Raw genomic sequence first — 21090 nt, 5'->3', positions numbered from 1 at the left:
ATTCCACCGTAAAACTACCAATGAATGTAGTTTTAAGTTTTTCCATTGTACCTAAAAAGGGAGGGCAATAAAAAAGTACATGCTCAGAGTCTCTGAAGACGACGGAAAATTCGGACTAATGTCGTGTTGGAATCTGTACAGGTAACTTCTAGAGCACCCATGTCCACTTAGTATTTGGATTAGGTGGAATCCAAGTTCCCATGTCGCCTGTCGATCCATGAATGGATGTCCGTTATCAGTCTGTGGGTCCAACGTCCTTTGAGTGAGAGCTGTCACCACTGCTGTCATATTGTTATGGTTTTGACTCTCTCTTCTTTTTTGGCTACCATAGACGGTTATGATAACTTATATACCCGCTCGTATTCGTCGCCCTGGATGTCAATGGGCATCATACTTCGACAGCGTCAATTGATTTAGTTCGAAAAGCACTGATAACTCCTAGTTTCGACAGCCTTTTTTATCTGGCATATGCTTTTATGCCTAGCGCCTGTATACATATTGGATCCGCATATAACACAATCGATCTCATTACTTTGCGAGTAAAAATCACCGGCTGGAGCTCACGTATCCTTTTTTTGCCATCATTCTTGATAGGGCGTTTAGGATTTTATTCGCTTTACCTGCTGCCTTTACCTTTCTTGGTGATACTTAATTTTGAGCCTTGAGTCAATTATTTTTTCCAGATACTTTGTAGCTGAGAATGATTCCCACACTACCCTATGGTGAGCGGAAACTATATCACTTTTCTAGTACTTATGAGCAAGACTTCTGTTTTTTACTCAGCCAGTTCTGAACTCATTGAGGTGAACCATTGAGCTCTTGGTTAAAATAACTCATAATAATTTTCACTAGATGTTGAGAAGCACTTATGTCATACACAGCCTTGATTATGTTTGTCCACTTTGCAGAGTTGGTGATATTCTTCACATCCAGGGTAAGTGACTCCTATTGATAACGTCGTCTCCGAACTAAATGATTCCAACAGGGCGATGCAACAAGCCTAATCGTATGATACCATCGCTTTTTGTGGTGGAAGAACTTATCAATATCACATGCTCAACTCTACTGACAACTAAAAGGGTGCTAACTGCGGCGAAGAAGGAACTGGAATGCATTATGAGTAGTTGAAATGCTTTGCTTAACCTAAACAAAATTCACATTTTCGGAAAAATATTCGTATATTTCATATGCAAAAACAAAAATCGATGTTTTGAAATTCACTAATGGATAAAACACTTTTAGTAACGAAATTTGTCGAATTCCTACATTATTTTACTTTATTTCGGTCATAAATTCATTTGTTCATCTGAAAGTTGCTTTAGCCTTCGAACGCTGACCTCTAGTGCTTAAGTTTATCCGTCACAGAGTTCATAGTGCTAATGTAAAAGTTGACTTTGTCGTCGGTAAAGTCAATAAACGCAATTTACCGTTATATGATGTCGATGGACGTCATCGATAATAGCAACAAAAACAAGTGGGTCAGAAATAAAAGTTTGTGTCGAAGCACTCAGAGTACCACGAAACAATAAACATACATACATATATGAGGTGCACACACACATACACACATGTCTATAAGTAATTACACACACATACACACATATGTAATTGTGGTAAAGTATTCTCTTGTCACCGCCATTCAAATCCATTTAAATCGCCTGTTAACCGCAATATTCTTTGAGTGCGCGAGATAGCGGTACAGATAGGTATAGATTGGTGGGCCGCACGTAGCGGAGCGCGACAGACGGGAAAGCGCATACCGCATGCATTGTCAAACTCTTTATTTATACAATTTAATTGCGTAATTGTGGTGTTGTTATTGCATAGCCACTGTGGGAATTTTAACAGGTTGTTAGTTATTGTCAACTGACAATGTGGAATTTTATTGCATTTTACACACACACACACACAGAGACAGGCATGAGCGCGCTTGTCCTTGCCAATGCGGAGCGCGCCGCACAAAGTTATCAGCTGCGAAATTGCGTTTAAGTGATAATTGCATTGATAGAATGACGATGGAGCACAACAACAGTGCCGAGAGCAGACATCATGAAGGCCAGTTTATAGTCACTAACACACACACACGCACACATATGCATGCATGAGTGTGTGTGTGTGTTTGTATGCCCATGGCACTATTTATTGTAATGAAAACGAGCTGAATTTTATATGTGTTTGCGCATGTTTAATGCGTGTTGTGCGCTTGTGCGCTTGTGTTAGTGCGGCGCACTCATTTGCCATTAATGGCGTGCAGCATGGAATGTGCTAACACCACTTGTGGCAACAATACATGGCGCACAAATGGATTTCTCTTCCTCCGTCGCCAGCAAATCGTTTGCGAGCTGCGGCAGCGACGCCGCTTAAATGCAATTCACTTTGCAATTTTACCGTTACAATGCGAGTACACAATTACATAGCCGCTGCTACTGGGTGCTAATGAGCGGTTGACAAAAGGCGAATATTTATGGCATGGCATAAAATTTTCAAATAAAATTTCGCGTTAATAAAATGTGGATATAAATTTGATTGAAGGGATAAAAAATAAATGAAAAAGGATAAAAAAGAATCATAGTATGTGGAGTAAAGATATAGGAATCTGTGTAAGTATGTCATTCGCTGGGAATTTAAGTGTTCAAAATCGTTTTGGCATGACTTAAACTAGCAGCAGCTGCCCAAAATTTCATGAACAAAGTGTTCTGAGCAGATTTGTCATCGTTAGGTATAGATTGGTAGTTAGAGTGGCTGTCTGCCGGCATAAATAGTCCTTTGGGAGGCACATTGTGTTACCATCAGACCCAAAGTCCCCTAACATTATTGGCTCCTGTCTGAACCGTCGGTGCTTAATTCAATTCACCAGCGTGAAAAGTTTTATCTGAGTCAAGAAACCCCCGACCGATAGTTGCAATTATTTTCCTATAAAGAGCTTTAAAATCATATATAAAATGTTTGGTAATCTCATCTTCTTTTACCTTCGGACAGCTCCTGCAATGGTCATTATAAGGCGTTCCTAGTACGAGGGCTGCTATATATATTCTGGCCTAGGGCAACACTACGTGTTGCCAGGTGCAATCTGACATTTCCATTGGAAAGTTTGACATCTTTTAGCATAACATCACTCAGAACGTTTTGTCATTTAATTGTGAATTGTTTTATTTACAGGGAATTAAAAAATTCATCTCGGCCAAAAAATGGAATTAACTCGTGAACATTTTCGTGCGATCATTTTTCACAACTTTCGACGTGGATTATCACGACAAGAGTGCATCAATGAACTAAAATCTTTGAATGGCTATGGAGCACCATCCTATAGCACTGCGAAAAACTGGTACAACGAATTCAATCGTGGCCGACGCTCGCTCAAAGACGAATTCCGTGAAGGTCGTCCAAAAACAGCCGTTGTGCCAGAAAACATCGATGCCGTACGTTAACTGATAATGCAAGACCGTCATGTAACATACCTTCAGATAGAGGCATACCTTTGCATTTCTCCCACCAGCATAAATTCGATATTGCATGAACACCTGGCCGTAAAAAAGGTTTGTTCTCGTTGGATCCCGCACAATTTGACAATCGCTCAAAAAAAGGCTCGTGTGGATTGGTGTAAAGAAATGCTGAAAAAATACGATCGCGGTGCTTCAAAAGACGTTTATAAGATCGTCACAGGCGACGAATCATGGATCTATGCGTATGAGCCCGAAACAAAACCGCAATCTACAAAAAAAAAAAAAAAAAAAAAAAAAAAAACAAAAAAATAAAAAAAACATTTTCGTTGATAAATATGCCTATTTAAATTATTAGGCCAGAAATATATATAGCAACCTACGTATACCGGCATGCCTGCCTTTTAGACAGCGACCTGTTTGTACTCCTACTATAGTTCTTATCATAGTGTGCTCTCTTCTTTTCTGGATACACTAACATTTCATTCATTGTTAAATCCAGAGAAGTGGAGATTTATGTCGTTAAGGAAAGACTAATTTTAATTGGTCTGAAATCATTTAATTTAGTGTGTTAGCTTTTGCCCTCCTTTATCATTAATATAACCTTAAATTTTCTCTACAACAAGGGAATGTAGTTGAATTGCAATACCCCTTTACGCATGGTTCTTAACAAAGGCTGTCCCCAGTTCCGTGACTGCTGTAACTATGACGGGAAAATACCGTCGGGTTCCAATGTTCATACGATTTTTAATAGTAATGCCCTATTTTATTCAGACTAACTTGTATATCCAAGTGAGTTAGGTTCGTAACTAGCAAGACGAAATCATAATTGAGCTGAGTAATTTTCTTAACAAGGGACTTACTTTGATATGTAAGTAATAGCGAACTTTCGGGTATAATAGTTAACATTGTGTTATTAATGTCTGGTATCACTACCCTAAAGGCAACGAATCGAATATATAAAAGCCATTTAAAGTCGAACTATCGAACATTTTTTATTTTTATTTTTTGTTTATTCTGTTCCCCTGCTATATTCCACACAACCTACAATTACCAAAACGATATCATCAAATGTCGAAATAAGTCGATGAAAATCGATTGAGCTCTTTGCCTGACCTTGGTTGCAGAAGATCCAACTAGATAACAGTGTCCAATTATATAGATTCTTTGGAAGAGAATGAGATAGAGTCATCAGAACATATCTTTTTTGAATCTTCCGCGGTTTGACAGATTCAGGCTAAGATAGCGTTTATAGACTTTGGTATTTAGACTGGAAGAAGAGACACTTAAAAACAAACAAATAGAAACAAATTTAATGGCGAATTTTTATTATCATTCGAAATAACATTCTTTCGCATTTATTTATTGAAGATTATCTCTTTCAAAGGTCGGCCGCTGCCACGTCTCAGAAAGTCCATCCATTGAGTCCAATTTTCGATGACTCGTTCGAGCATTTCGACTGATAACTGGCTAATGACATGCGTGATGTTTTGCTCCCAGGCCTGAATCGAAGCGAGATTTGTCCGCATAGACTTAAGATTTTACATATACACACAGAAAAAATTCTAACGGTGTGATATCACACGATCTTGGTGTCTACTCAATTGACCCAAACAGTGAAATTATCTGCTCACCGAAGTGTTTTCTCACTAAATCTATTGACCGATGATTCCACCGGCCCGCAAACCAAACCAAACCATTGTTTTATCTGGATGAAATGGCAACTTTTGAATCTCTTCAGTTTATAGCCATTGAGCCAGAAATTCATGGCTGAACAAAATTTGACTCGAAAACGTCGGATCTCCTTGGAACTTTTCAAGAGCCCATAGAGCGAAGCCAAATGTCGTTCCCAAGCGATATAGCGATCGAGCGACTTCAGTTCTTGCGCAAGCCAAATCGGTCTTCGCGTATTCAGCTACGGCTGGTATATTTTCTTCACTGCGTGCTAGACGTGATCTATATCTATTATCCAATAATGAAGATAATAATGGCGTTGCAAATAGTGCGCTCAGTATGCCGATTGTGTTGACCATAAGTTGAGCGAAGCGCGCGAATAATAAAGTTGAATGATTTGTAAACATTGCTCAGTCGTAAGTCTTTCCATGATGAAATGTCAAACAATATTGAACAAAAATAACATGACAGCTTGACACGACTCACGCGTGATCTATCAAAAAGAGACCATCGGAAAAAGTACTTTTCCTTGGATCACCCGTTATTTAGTATACAACAAAAGTTACTTATGTATATCTGGCTTCGCAAACGACAGTATTAATGAGTACAAATGTGATAACTTTTAGGGGGATTAGCCATAGAAACTAAAATAACGCACTCTTAAAGATAATTTTCGACAATTTTTCTGTTCTTACGAGTATTAATCATTTTAAATGTCATACAATATTACGAGCTGCCAATGTTTGATTTTCTTATACACGAAATTGTTGTAATATTATATTTTAGCTTCCTCTACCATCTACTCTCATATGGGGTTTGTTCTATTTGCCAGTGTTGATCATTTTATTGAATAAAATGGATTCTCGTTGTGTGATATTTTAGACTAGTGACCCACGTAGCATATAAAAGACCCACTTATACATCTTTTGACTTTAGTGTAATAATTCTGGCTATTTCATTCCATAAAACAACGCAACATTAACAATAAACAAGTGAAACTGAGAGATTAATGACTTGAAAGCGCCTAAAAGTATGCCTAGCCAAAAAGCATTAGTTAAAGTTGCATTTAAAAAAAAATATGTAACAAATGCAAATGATGAACGTTCACTCGTACATACAAATGCTTTTTCTACGCTTCGTGGAAATTGAAACAATAATTTTGCCGGTTTTATTGCCACACGAAATTGCTTCTAAGCGCATTTAATTGCTTTTTGTAGCAAAGTGTAAAAATGAAATATCACAGTAATATGAGTTGCAGCATGCAACACATAAACATATACATGCACACAGCTGCAGATGCGCTTGTGTATGTGTGTGTGTTGCGCATGTGAGTTTGGCCGAAATTTACTCGCTAAATAATTAATCAAGCTTTGCTTTCACGAAACTACTTTATGGACTCGCTGGAATATAAACACACACAGACAGTTGCTGCTTGTATTTGTGAGCAAATTATAACGGCATTGCAAGCAACGCTAATAAGACATAATTTCACCGGAATTTATGTTTATGTTTATGAACTTAATCGAGCAAAGCAAAAAGCACTCGGCGAAATGCTGCCTACCGACGCTGAGAAGTGAGCCACGACGCCTATTACCGACTCACACGCTCTTCCAATTATCTTAGTTGTAGTTGTATGTGTGCACCTGTGTAGGCATGTGTGTGTGTGCCGAATTAAAGATGCTGAAAGCGAAAACTTTACGGTTATGATAAAATTTTGAACGGCGCCAATGTGAATTTTACCACAGAAATTTTGGAATTTAGCACATAAATACCATTTATAAACCAAGAGCTGTAATACAAGTATATAATATATCACCCACACCGACATATACCCACACATTCCGGTTTTTGGTTGCTGTACACACCATGCTATAATAATAAACACAGCATAACTCTTTTGCACCTGAGTCGTGAAAATTTATGTACAACACTCGCCGACACTCACAGTTCATAACCCTTTTCCACACACCTCACACGCCCCACTTTTTTAGCTTCGCCCTGCGGTGCCACACGAAATGTGAGTCAGCAAAAAACTTTGAAGTTTTTTCGAAAAACTTTGAGATTCTCCTAACCAATGCCAATATTTTTGCTCTCTTGTGCCACAACAATTTTCTGACCATATCCACAAACGCAGTCACAACATTAATTTGCTGCTGCACAGCAAGCAAAAGTTGTCAGCATTTTGATTACTTATTTCTATTTGCTCTTCTTTTTATTCGAAATGTTATTGGCAACCCTTTGAAGACGTCGAAAACACTGTAGATATTAGGTTGTCAAATAACTGCCTTCCACTTTTTGATCTTTTGAATTTCGCGGCTATGTATAAAGCGCTACAGAGCTCGTATCTGGCAAGTATATACATCTTTGAAAGGTCTTGATATAACCTACAAAACGACGCTATGCATGATTAGTTTGGATATTGTGTTCAACAGTTATAGACGTGTAAACATGGAGTTCACTAACGCCGAAATTCACGTTAAAGGAAAATCCGCCAGAGAAACGTTCCGTGAGATTAATGGAGTTTTGGGGGATGGTGCTCTATCACTTCGAACTGCGGAGGAATGATTTCGACGATTCATAGCGGGTGAAGACGACACCATGGATAAGCCAGGCGGCGGAAGACCTGTGACAACGAATACCGATCAACTCATGGAAAACAACGAGTTAGACTGGCATGTGACATCTCGTGACATCACCCAGAAGATGGATGTTAGTCACCAAACCATTTTAAACCATCTGTAAAAGGTTGGATACACAAAAAAGCTTGATGTTTGGGTGCCGTATGATTTGACGCAAAAAAACCTTCTGCACCGAATCAACGCCTGCGATATGCAGCCAAAACGGAACGAATTCGACCCATTTTCGAAGCGGATGGTGACTGGCGACGAAAAATGGATCACATATGACAATATCAAGCGAAAACGATCGTGATCGAAGGCCGGTGAATCATTCCAAACAGTGGCCAAGCCGGTATTGATAGCCAGGAAGGTTTTGCTGTGCGTTTGGTGGGATTGAAAGGGATTCATCCACTATGAGCAGCTCTCATATGGTCAGACGCTTAATTCTACCATCTACTGCGAATAACTGGACCGCTTGAAGCAGGCGATCGACCAAAAGCGTCCAGAATTGGCCAACAGGAAGGGTGTGGTGTTCCACCAGGACAACGCCAGACCACACACTTCATTAAAGACTCGTCAGAAGCTACGGGAGCTCGGATGGGAGGTTTTATCGCATCCACCATATAGCCAGGACATAGCGCCAAGTGATTACCACCTGTTCCTGTCCATGGCAAACGCCCTTGTTGGTGTAGAGTTGAACTCAAAAGAGGCTTGTGAAAAGTGGCTATCCGAGTTCTTTGGAAATAAGGAGGTGGTTTCTACGAGGGGGGTACTATGAAGTTGCCGTCTAAATGGAAACAGATTATCGAACGAAACGGCGCATATATGAACTAAATCCGATCACTGTAAAACTTTTTATAAAGCATTGAATAGAGAGCAAAAAAAGCGGAAGGGTGATATTATATATGTACATACATCTCCCATACAATTAGAAGCGTTTGGACAATACACAAACTTCAAAACTTCTTTCCAATTTCCACCGACCTTACGATGTACTCAGTTTGAAACGACTTTGATTTCTTCAATTTTATTCACCCAAAAAAGCGAAAATTATCCAACTTAAAGAAGCCCCAGAAGAAATTAATATATTTGAGCTAACCTTTAGATATTTAGTGGTAATTCCAAAACTAACACTGGTAAACAAAAACCCACTTGTTTTTGGCCATGAACAGAACAAAGTGTTTATTATGAAAAAATTGCCACAAATGCAGAAAATAGAAAATGTTATATTATTTTATTAATGAATTACCTTAAAATGTTACTGTCGATGTTTTTCGGCGATATTTTGTTTTTGGAGTATCCCTTAACAATGTCCAGCCGTAATTGGCAAGCAAACTGGCACTCCACTTGCCTTGATAACGTTTCTCCATAGCAGAAAGTCTCGGTGGAATCGTTTCCCATGTTCGCTACTGACGGCCCCTAAATTTTCAGGGCAAAAATCCAAATGGGAGTTTAAAAATTGAATTTTACGGGACATGTCGCAAGCCATTTTTTTATAGGCGGTAAGTAGTTCAGTCACAAGCTCTTTGTACATATGTATTTGTCAGCTTTCACATTTCCAAGAAAATTTTTAACAACGCTTTTAAAGGCACTCCTGGCTCTCATATCAGTTTCATTGAGCATTTCCTCAAATGTTTTATCTTTCATTAGTTCTCTCATTTGCGGACCCACAAATATGCCCTCCTTATTTATTGCTTCACTGACTCTTGGAAACTTTTGTTTCAGATACAAGAACCCTCTTCTATTTCTGTTCATTGCATTAACAAAATTCTTCATTAAACCCCATTTAATATGCAAAGGTGGTAGTAATTCCCTTTTGGGATCAACTAGAGGTTTACTGGTAACGTATATTTGTTCCGTAGTGAGTGCCTAACGAACTGGCCACTGCTTCTACATATACATAATGACAGTCTCTCGCACGGCTGTCCCATTCGCAAAGGAAGCAACAATATTTCGTATATCCTAGATGGATCCCAAGAAGAAGGGCTATTACTTTTAGGTCTTCACATATTGCCCAACCATACTCATGATTCGAAGATGTGCTCTAAAAGAACTCTCATAAAGTCATATGACCGCAGATGGATATTTGTTACCGTTATGAACCAATACTGCCTTTAAACTTAGTTAGAGGAATCAATGAATAGACGCCAATCACGTGAATCGTGTTTCTGTCCTAGTGCCTTAAACAAAAGGTTAACTTCTGAACAATATACTAGATCCCCTTCTTGAAGAAAGCAATTTGTGAGACCTTTCTGCATTTTTCTGTAAGAAGTAATATTTACATCACTTTGAAGAAAGTTCCAAACTTTTATTCTGGATGCTAAAAGCTCGGACTGCGATTTTGAAAGGCTTAGATCTCGAACTATTATATGTCATTAAGTTCACCCTGTGAAATTAGATGCGGCACTGTTGAACATCCTGGTAAATTAAATAAAGGATCGGTTGTCATTTCCTGTGCGGTTTCTGTAACATCACTTGAAGAGCTAGTCGATTCTAGTTCTTCAACGAGATTCCAAGATTCTGATGCTTTTGGAATAGGAAGTTGTTCACTGTGTTTGACAGGTCTTAAATCTGATGGTAAATTACAGTGCTTAACCGTATGTTTAGACTTCGGTCTAATACCTTAAATATTCGTGAGACAAAAATAGCAGTCTGTAACATGGTCTTTAGATTCTCTCCAAACCTTTGGCAATGCAAAGAGCATTTTACGATTTGAACCTTTTAACCAAGCTGTTAACAATGTTACACAAGTTTTACAACAGATATGAGGGGGTTATGCTTTGTCTTAGTCGCCAACTTTAACACCAAAATACAGTTCCGTAAGCTTTTAGCTGTTAGTTAAAAGTTTACTAGGCATTGTAACTAAAAATTTGAAACACAGTAATTTCAAAAACGTAAAGAAATGTGAACTCAAAATCTTTGCTATCCAAACATAGAACACGTAGCCGATTCGGACACTGTGAGTCTACTGATAAATTTTGTAAAATAAAATGATCGTAAAATACGTCGTTTACTTCAAACAAGCAGGCAGAACTGGTCTAAAGCGGATGAATCCCCTGATGCAATATAACGAAATTGTATGTACTGTAAAATCTAAAGCCGCAGGTCACAGAACATCTTTGGGTGATAGAAAAATTCTGTTTTCAGATTTGACCTCAGGGTATCAAACTGCATTAGAAACACCTAAGAATTTTCATGTCACAAATTATATGTCTAATCAACGCCTGAATTGTGAGTCCAAATTTTTAATTAAAGCTTCCAAGAGGTATAAGAAGAAGTATCTATATAAAGAATCGCAACCGTGGATTGAGGGTTTTAGTGTAAAAGATAATTTTTGCTGGCATTTGTTTTAAGATCTCCACTTCAACAAAATAAAAGATATATATATACACATATTTATAACATCAGTTTTACTTTGGAAAATAGCGAAATATCGAAGGGAGAGTGCATTTTTTTACCATACCCACGAAAAATTGTGTAGCTCGTTTTATAGCAAAACTACGAAGTCCTTTAGAAAAAAATTATGAAGCAAGATTGTGGCTTATGAAAATACTTACAAATTTTATATTCACATAGCCTCAAACTTTATATGAAAAAATCAAATATCCAAATTTTCGGTTTTTTATTTTTATCACGTACAAAAAAATTTAAACCTAAATTTTCAATCAAAATTTCGCACGTCAATATATGATTTGTTTTTTTAAGTCAGTAGATTTTATGCTTGCTGAAATCTATATTTTTTGTTAGTGTCAAAATACATTGATATACACATTATACATAAGTACGTTAATAATGTTTTTCAGAAAATGCAAAAACACAAACAGCTGCTTCTCCGAAATAATAGCTAGATGAAATAAAAAAGAGGTTTTGATTAATTTTTTTTTTTTCAAAATTAAACAGCTCTATACAAAATACACTGTTTGCTACCCTGGGTATTTTAGCAATTTGTGATAATTTCAAGTAATTAGATTTTTCATGATATTTGCATGTCTCACATTTTCACCAATTATCGCCTTCCTAGTAATAAAATTTATTTTTCCAATCAGGATTAAAGAAAAAACGTTAACTTCGGCTCTACCGAAGCTAATATACCCTTCACAGGTGCATTTCTTTTAGTAACTATGTGTTCAGTTTGTATGGAAGCTATACGTTATAGTAATCCGATCTGAAAATTTTTTTCGGAGATTACATTGTTGCCTTAGAAAATAATATATACCAAATTCCGTGAAGATACATTGTCAAATGTGAAAGTATTCCATACAAGAACTTGATTCCGATCGTTCAGTTTATATGGCAGCTATATGTTATAGTAGTCCGATATTGGCAGTTCCGAAAAATGAGCAGCTTCTTGAAGAGAAAATGAAGTTTGCAAATTTTCAAAACGATATCTTAAAAACTGAGGGACTAGTTCGTATATATACAGACAGACGGACAGACGGACAGACAGACGGACATGGCTAAATCGACTCAGCTCAACATACTGATCATTTATATATATACTTTATAGGGTCTCCGACGCTTCCTTCTGGATGTTACAAACTTCGTGACAAACTTAATATACCCTGTTCAGGGTATAAATATGCTACAGCGGAGGGTTTTAAAGTTTTCATAAAAAGCGTGAAGATATATAAACCCACAACCTACAAAATATTTAGTTTTATACAAATTTTCGATAAGTGCCAGTATATAGAGATCCCGCGATGTGTGTACAAAAACCAAGAGATGTTGGCTCATAATTTCAGCCTCGTTTTACGAATGGTATTCCTTGTTGACAGTTTGGCCGGTCGGAAGGAATTCGGAGAATTCGGAGATCTGAAAATTGTAGAAATCAACGAATCCTTGAATTTTTACCTATTTTGACGTGGTTTTTTCAGCTTCGCCTCCCCTTTATCTCGATTAATCGTCTGTTTCCGGGTCGTAACCATAAATGCAAAACTGATCGCCCATAATAATACGTTTTATTACATCCTGGTAGTCGGAAGCTTTGTTTCACAATCGTTATTGTGACGCTGTTTTTCGAAAAAACTTAGTCATTTTGGAAACTTTCACGTTTCTTGGACACAAATGATATTTAAAAATGCTTTGCACCGATCTTTCCGATACGCCAACGATGCCAGTAAGATTTATGACTGTTAATCGTAGATTCACAAGCACTAGTTCCGTTATTTTATTGACGTGTTAATCACCAATTTATGTTGATGGCCTTCTCGGCCATCTTTGAATAATTTGTACCATTAAAAACACTTGTTATCGATAAAAAGTTATCACGAAAGGACTTTTCTAACATTCAAAAAGGCAAACATATGCTAAATGCTAATGATACCATACCAACCTAGAGAAATCATATTTCGACAAAAAGTCTCTGCGCGAAATCTAAATTAAAAAATCTAAGTATGTTTTGCCCACAGTAGTATATTTTTTGTTCTAGAGCTGTGTTAAATATTATAAAATCATCATAACTACACACGAGACTTTTTTGTTTCGCTGTTAGTCGAAAACGGTAATAATATCTGCCTCAATGGTTTTATAGTTGTTGAAGCTTTTCTGTTGAACCCGAAAAAAATTTTGACAATTTAATGATATTTTATTATGAATTTTAATTTTTTATACACTTTCCTGCTTCTAAAAATATTATAAAGAAGCTAAACTGCCTACTGTCGCAAACAAAATAATCAAAATTTGTTTTTAATATTTCTCCATAAATATAATATTAATTTATTTACTAACCAGAAATTATAAAATAAATTCAGTATTAATAATAATATATAACAATTCAACCATAAGGTCTTGATTATGAACATACTATTTATATAACTTTTCTAGGTGAAAATTTATTAATATTCGGACACCACTCACATTGAAAAAAATTGTGTTTTGGTTATAAAATGGTTATATATTGGTTATATCTGACAGCGCCAGTTGAAAATTTTACGCTACATATTTGTAAAATGATGTAGTGAGTCGCAAACAATAAAAAAATTTCGATTTTTTTGATGAATATTTACTGTAAACTACACAACCTGTGTCTACGCCAGTAAGAAAGAAGAAGAAGAAGAAGCTATGCAAATAACGCTAGAATGTCAAAACGTTCTGTGTATGTATAACATCGCAAATGTCAGACTTTACAATAGTTGTGCGTTGCCAGATTGCAACACCCGTGTTGGCAAATTTTGAAAAAGGAAAGGCAGTGATGCCGCTATGGAATAATATGAAGTTACACGTTTCAAAAATTTTTTAAGATAATTCAGCAAAACATATTGAAAACTCTACATTTTCCCATGATACTCGTACTACTCAACAAAATATGACTAAAAATGTACAGAAACCGTTCAAACCTGCCTCTGTTAGCAAAACTAGAAAATTATACAATTTTACTTTAATAAACATTTTAATTTGGAATATTCCAAACAGTACAAGTATATGAAATAATATATCTTGGCGAACTTGCCTCATTTGATGCTCAAAATAGATAGAATAACATCACACTTGCTCTTAGATGCCAAGCATAGCGATTATGATCAAAAAAGAGTTTTTGTAGTGAGACCCGTTTTCGGCGGCTACATCAGAAAGTAAAATTGGTGCTTCTGATGAAAGGTCCAGACACTATGTGATCGTCTTTTCTATCCTTGACACACTTTTCTCTCAAATATCCGCTAGAAACAGTGAGCCTTTTTAAATATCCGGAAGGCCTAAATGAATAGCCAAGACAGCCTATAAATATAGAAAATAGTCATAGACATTTAAATAAAATTGGTAGATTATATACGTCAAAGACCTAAAAACTCTATAAAAGAGCTCCAATAAAAATCCGCTTATTTTTGCTTACTGGTTTGCGTTACTTTTTACAGCTTGGTGTGTGTGCGTGCATAGTCTCTGAGTTTCCGAAAGTCATTTCGGTATTTGCCATAAAACGATAAAGTGTGCTTCATTATATTATGCTTTACCGTTATGCTTTTTCGCAATTGATCTTTCGACTCTTAAGCAGTTTGCTTGTCATATAATATATCTTCTCCACATTTCCCCCCTCGAATTGCGCAGTCTCAGCCACAGCAATAAAGTGCGGATTTTCTTGCGCAATGCGGTTGAGATGGAGGCGGCGATGGTGGCTTGGTGCGACTGCCTGATTTGCACAACAAGTGACCAAAATTACAAGCAATGGGGTAAAAGTGCTGATTAATTTTTAACGACACGCCCTACACTTAGAGTCTGCTTTTCGCAAAGGCGAAGAGCAAACGAGAAAACAGAAAACACAAACAGCCGACTGAAGTTGGCCGAAGTTCATGATCTCATATTTTATTTTGCAAAAAGTTGTGATTTCCAAGCAAAAACGACACTAAGCCTTTAGCAAAAAGTGAAAGAGCTTTCATCTTTTTTTTTTTGGTTTCTTGTTTGCCATTTGCGCCGAGAAAATAATGAACTATGGGTATGTACCGTTATATTATTTGTTGTGCGGAGTTTTCAATGGATTTATTAAAATATTTAAAAGCGTTTGGACCAGCAAAAAGCTGCATACAACCACACAAAGCTTATAAATGTTAGACTACAAGTGAAAGCTCTTCCCAAAGCACAACAACACACCGCAGATCTACATAAGCCACCGCAGGCGCGCTCTCTTACTCGCACACCCTCTTTCGTCCGTCAGCTATGCCCACCGCTTGGTTTGAGTTAATGTCATAGTTTTTCAGTTTCTACGAGCGAGTTTCGCCAACAAGTTGTTTATGTGACTAAAGACAAAAGCCCGGCTGCAAGCAACACCAACAAACAAATAAGTATAATTTAATAGCAACAAATAATGATGATAACAACAACAACAGCTACAACAATAGGGGCCAACAATAGCACTCACTGGCTAACAGTTTGAGCAGCGGAGAAAAAACGAGTGTAAACTTTGGTAAGCTGCCAAGTGTTTATTACAACGTCATCGTACATGACTCGGCTCTTACACTTGCTTCAGCACTCACACTCACACTCACACATACACACACACACCACACTCGTTCATTGTGAGTAGTTTGTAGAACAGCTAAAGGGTGTGTTTAGCCCCAATGTTTGCTTCGTTATTTAGCAAAAGTTGGTAAATTTATTGGGTCATCATTGTCATATACTCGCCAGCCACCCTTTTCTACACCGTGACCCACACACGTGTTCATCCATCCAACTGTACGAGGATGCTACTTTTCCCGAAGCCACACATTTGTGTTGTTGTTTTTTCTTTTTTGCGGTGCTCATGTTTTGAAGCAGCAGCTTTGCTGTTGATGTTTTTATTGTTACCTAGTTGACCTCATTGCTTTTAACTCCTGGACTTATGAAGCTCCATAAAGCATACATGCTTACATACACACATCTGCGAATTGCTTTAAGTCAATGTGTGTGCGTTTTACAAAAAAATGTCTGTGAACTTTTTCAGTTGTATTTTTTTTTTTTTTGAACCATTCCGACAAACCCGTTTAAGTTATTTGGAATGGTTTGTATGAACCAATAAATATACAAACAACTGGTTGAGTTAAAGTGTGATCTGTGAAGTTCCTAGATGGCCTTATGTAGATATCTTAGTTTCCATTGTGGTTTTAAATATATTGAAAAAGTGATTTAGGAAATAGAAGACACTCCGGGTTTTTTACGAAGACTGTGATGGTATGAAATTGTAACGGGTGAACCAAAAATAGATACTTTTGAATCGTGTCAAGCTGTTATATTATTTTCATTCAGTGTTATTTGGCATTTCATCAAGGAAAGACATACCCCTGAACAACGTTTAGAAATCGCTCCCTTTATTATGAAATTTCACGTTCCGTAAAGAATGTGTTTCACGCGGTTCTGTCAACTTATCATCATCATAATCGACCAAGTGAACGTAGTATTCGCAACGCCATCACCCATCATGAGACCCAGTATTCATTACTGGATAATATTCAACCGAATAGACCACGTCCAGCATGCAGTGAAGAAAATGTTGCATTCGTAGCTGATCGTGAACACGAAGATCGCGGATCGCAGCAACTCTGATTGACATATTGTACAACTTGGCGCATTTTATGTTGTGATCTTAAATTGAAAGCGTACCAAATACGACTTGTGCAAGAATTGAAGCCGCTCGACCTTCCCAAGCGACATCGCTTCACTTGCATCATTTTCGAGCCAAATTTCGTTCAGCGATGAGATCAATTTCTGGCACAATGGGTATGTAAACAAACAAAATTGTCACATTTGGGACGAAGAGCAACCTGAAAAGATTCTAAAGCAAGCTTTTCAAAAAACAACGCATTCATTTGGTTTGTGAGCCGGTGGAATCATCGATCCATATTTCTTCAAAAATGATGCTGGTGAGAACGTAACCGTCAATGGCAACCGTTATCGCGCCGTGATAACCGACTATTGATATAATTGATGCACGTGATCAATAAATGAATTTGTTGAGAAAACACTTCGGTGAGCAGAAAATTTCACGTTTTTGGCTATCAAGAGCGTGTAATATCACGCTGTTAAACTTTTTTCTGCAGGATATGTAAAGACTTTGGACTGTTAGACTTTAGCGAACAATCCCGCTTCTAATCAGGGTTTGGAAATAAACATCAGGCAACGGATGGACCATCTGAGACGTGGCGGCGGCCAACATTTGAAAGAGATAATCTTCAAAAAATAAATGCCCAAAAATGTTCTTTCGGATGATAAGGAACATTCCGCATTGAACTTGAAGTTTCTGTGTAGGGAACCTCGAAGTGATCACCAATTTTCTTTGCCAAGTGTTCCCTCTAAACAGCGTCTAAAGAAGCCGTTTCAAATCGGATACACTCTCAGACATTCATGTTGACTTCTGTGGAATGACCAATATATGATCCTCGTTTACGTAACTTACTAAAACAATTTCGGATTTGAAAATGGTGTTATCAACATGAGTACCTAATTTTGTATACCCGTTTCGGTTATCTGCAAACCGTAAGTAACAAAATAGTAAATCATTTTGAAACGTCTTACAGTCTAACTACTTTTTAAAAGAGGAAGATTACTTACTCCTAATACTCGTGCGTGTAATGTACATATCTCTTAAACCACTTACGATACATTATCCAAATTCGCTCAGGACAAATTAAGGTAGTAGTCTGGTAACTTATGCCTATTTTCATGACTTCTTTAGAGGGTGGTTTTTTATAGGAAAATAAAAACGAATTATCTTGAATATTTAGAGTGTTTTTATTTACATCTTGAAAATATAAAAAAAAAAATTATTTGAAAAAATTTAATACTTTATTACTATTATTATTGTCACTCGAAGTTGGAACCTCAAAATAAATGCACGTGGGTGGCTCGGGTGATTTTGGATCTTGACGTTATCTGAAATCAAATATTCTTGATTATTCTTAATCTATAGACATGTCATTCTGGTCGGAAATACTGAAGTTAAATTTCAAGGGTTGATAACAAAATGGCGGACTTTAAAAAAAAATCCTTTTATTTTAGCAAAGAAAGGGTTGTAAAATAAAATGTTAGGGGGGGAAAAAGTACTCTTTAATACCGACGAGAACTATAAGTGTGTAGAACAGCTTGTTAAAATTTGAAATCGGTTAAGTAGAAAAAAAGTTAGGACCCGGGCCGACCAGAAAAACAATGTTTTTAGAAAAACGCGTTCAACAACTCCGAAAGAGAGAACTCCGAGGCGCTCTAAGAAACACGTTATAACTCCCGAAATATTTCGAATTTCTGTCTGAAATTTTTACAGTATATTCTCAAGACATTGTACTTTCAAATTAAGCAAAAAAAATCTTCGATTTTTTGAACCCAAGTTACCAGTCTACGACCTTAACTACATATGTGAGGAGTTAGGGTTTCAAGGTAAAAAAAAGACATTTTTGCGAATTTATTTCTTAAATATGGATCGAGTTATTTTATTCAGACCTTTTCTACTTAATTGAGCTCACTTTTGACAATATAGGGTAATATCTCATAACGTATTCAATCGCTATAGAACAAATTTGGTAAATAATGTTACCCAGAAAGTTTTATGTTTCAGTGCGAAAACAAACGAAATCGGTTTACAACCACGCCTACTTCTTATATAACTCATTTTTAAATAACAACTTATTCTTTCACTTTCCAAAATTCAAATCAAGCATCAATGAATTTAACGGGATAAGACTTCGCCTATATAAGACGTTATGACCAAAATTATCCAATTCGGAGCAGAACAATTCAAGTCCCCAAGTGCCAGATATGTGGATCAACCTGGCAATTGCGAACTTTTTTTTATTAAAAATATCCGAAATATAAAATGTTCGGTTAGACCCAAACTGAGCCTTTTTCTTCTTGTTTTTACTATGCTGGCTCAAAACCACAACACGAAAAGTTTCTAGAAGCCTTCATTTACGTAATACCTGCATAACCGGCATGATCTGCATATTTCCACATTTTTCAAATAAAAAAAAAATAATTTCAATTTTATATTTGCCATAATATCATATATCTTATGTCCATTTCCATAAGCGCTATTCAATTAAAAAATTTGCATAATTTGATGCATTCATTTGTGAACCCGAGCTGCGTGTTGTTGTTGCCACAGCTGCTGATTATGATTATCCATTCAATTATGCCCAAATGTATGTGTGCATGTGTGTGTGTGTGTGCGTGTGTGCCGAGTTTGTCAAAAGGTTTGACGGCATTAACGAAGTGGTTTTGCGGTTGTTGCAATTACGAAATGCTGCAAAACCACTTGTCATCCCGAAATGTGCTTCCTAGCCCCTAAAAGGGAAATCGGAGCTTGTAATCGGCGACCAGTGGGAATGCGCATATGACCATATACACATATTATATTTGTTTGAGTGGGAGTATGTGTAGTACACTCACATGTGTTATTGAGTCGTAAGCTTTGCCAGTGTATGGACGAGTATAATTAAATGCATTTTATTAATTTCACAAACGAACTTAAATGCTGGCTCAAAACCACAAAATTCAATAGCCAAAATGAGCATGCACAAATACAGTTAAACATGGCTATGGCTAATTCAGTATTTTTACTCTTACATTCTTATGAAAAATATTTAATTTTGAATAGTAGAATTTCGTTAATAACAGTTATAGCGTTATTATTGATATTCAACATTTTTTTCAAAGCAAAGAATTTCAAGTTAACTATGAAGAGATTTAATTAGTTGGAAACATTTTTGCTGACAAAATCATTGATAAAAATACTTTACATAACAAATAATGCAATTTTTGATATCCTATCGGGTGGCAACTTCATAAAATAGAATTTGAGTAATAAAATTTCTTTAAATAAACGGTGCGCCAACTATTGTGGGAATTGGCGGCGTCTTATTAAAAGCAAATGTCTCCGAGATCACAAGTCTCAATTTCAGGCATCAAATAGTCGGTTATCATGGCGTGATAACGGTCGCCATTGACGATTTTGCTCTCACCGACATCATTTTTGAAGAAATATGATCTGATGATTCCGCCGGCCCACAAACCACACCAAACTGTTGTCTTTTCAGAATGAAATGGCAGCTCTTGAGTCTCTTCAGGTTTCGCTTCATCCCAACTGCTTCGATTTTGCCATTTTGCCAGAAATGGGTCTCAGGCGAAGTCATTTGGGAGGGGCAAGCGGCTTCAGTTCTTGTACAAGTTGTTTTTGTACGATTTCAATTTAAGATCTCGTCGTAAAATGCGGCAAGTTGTTCAATACGAGAGTTCGAGTAGCTGCGAACGGCGCCAGATCGTCTCTCCACGGTCTTCGTGTACTCTCTCAGCTACGGCTGCTATATTTTCTTCACTGCGTGCTGGACGTAGTCGGTCGAATATTATCCAATAATGAATGCTGGCGCTCAAGATGGGTAATGGTGCGCTCATTAAGGCCATTATGTTGACCATAAGTTGGGCGAAGCGCGCGAAACACGTCCTTTGCAGAAAGTGAATTTTCGTAATAAAGTTCAACGATTTGTAAATATTGTTCAGTTAAGTCTTTCCATAATGAAATGTCAAACAATGCTGAACAAAATAAATATGACAGCAAAAAAAGCTATCGAAAAAGTAAATCCACCTGGAACACCCGTTAAAAACCCGTTGGAAGTTATTTGACATTTATATTAGATATAAGGAGGCGAAGGAAAGTATTGGCCCGATTCGAATCATTTTTAACACAAAGTTAACTATTATCAGAAAAGGATCAGAAAAGGAATATCTCCAAATTTCAGTCATATGTCTAACACATTGACCGATATTTATTTTAAGAAGTCAACTGTAGGCACCGTGTTCCACTTATTCCGCACCTAGGAGCTTAAAAAGTTTTGGTTCGATTTATAATTGTGTTATGCGAAGTAGGCGGGGTTGTGGCCCGATTTCGCTCTTTTTCGCACTGTAGTATAGGA

The sequence above is a fragment of the Bactrocera neohumeralis genome, chromosome 2 (genome assembly GCF_024586455.1).
Source record: "Bactrocera neohumeralis isolate Rockhampton chromosome 2, APGP_CSIRO_Bneo_wtdbg2-racon-allhic-juicebox.fasta_v2, whole genome shotgun sequence".
NCBI lineage: Eukaryota > Metazoa > Arthropoda > Insecta > Diptera > Tephritidae > Bactrocera > Bactrocera neohumeralis.
The sequence above is the reverse complement of the archived record's forward strand: the minus strand, read 5'-3'. Positions refer to the sequence as shown.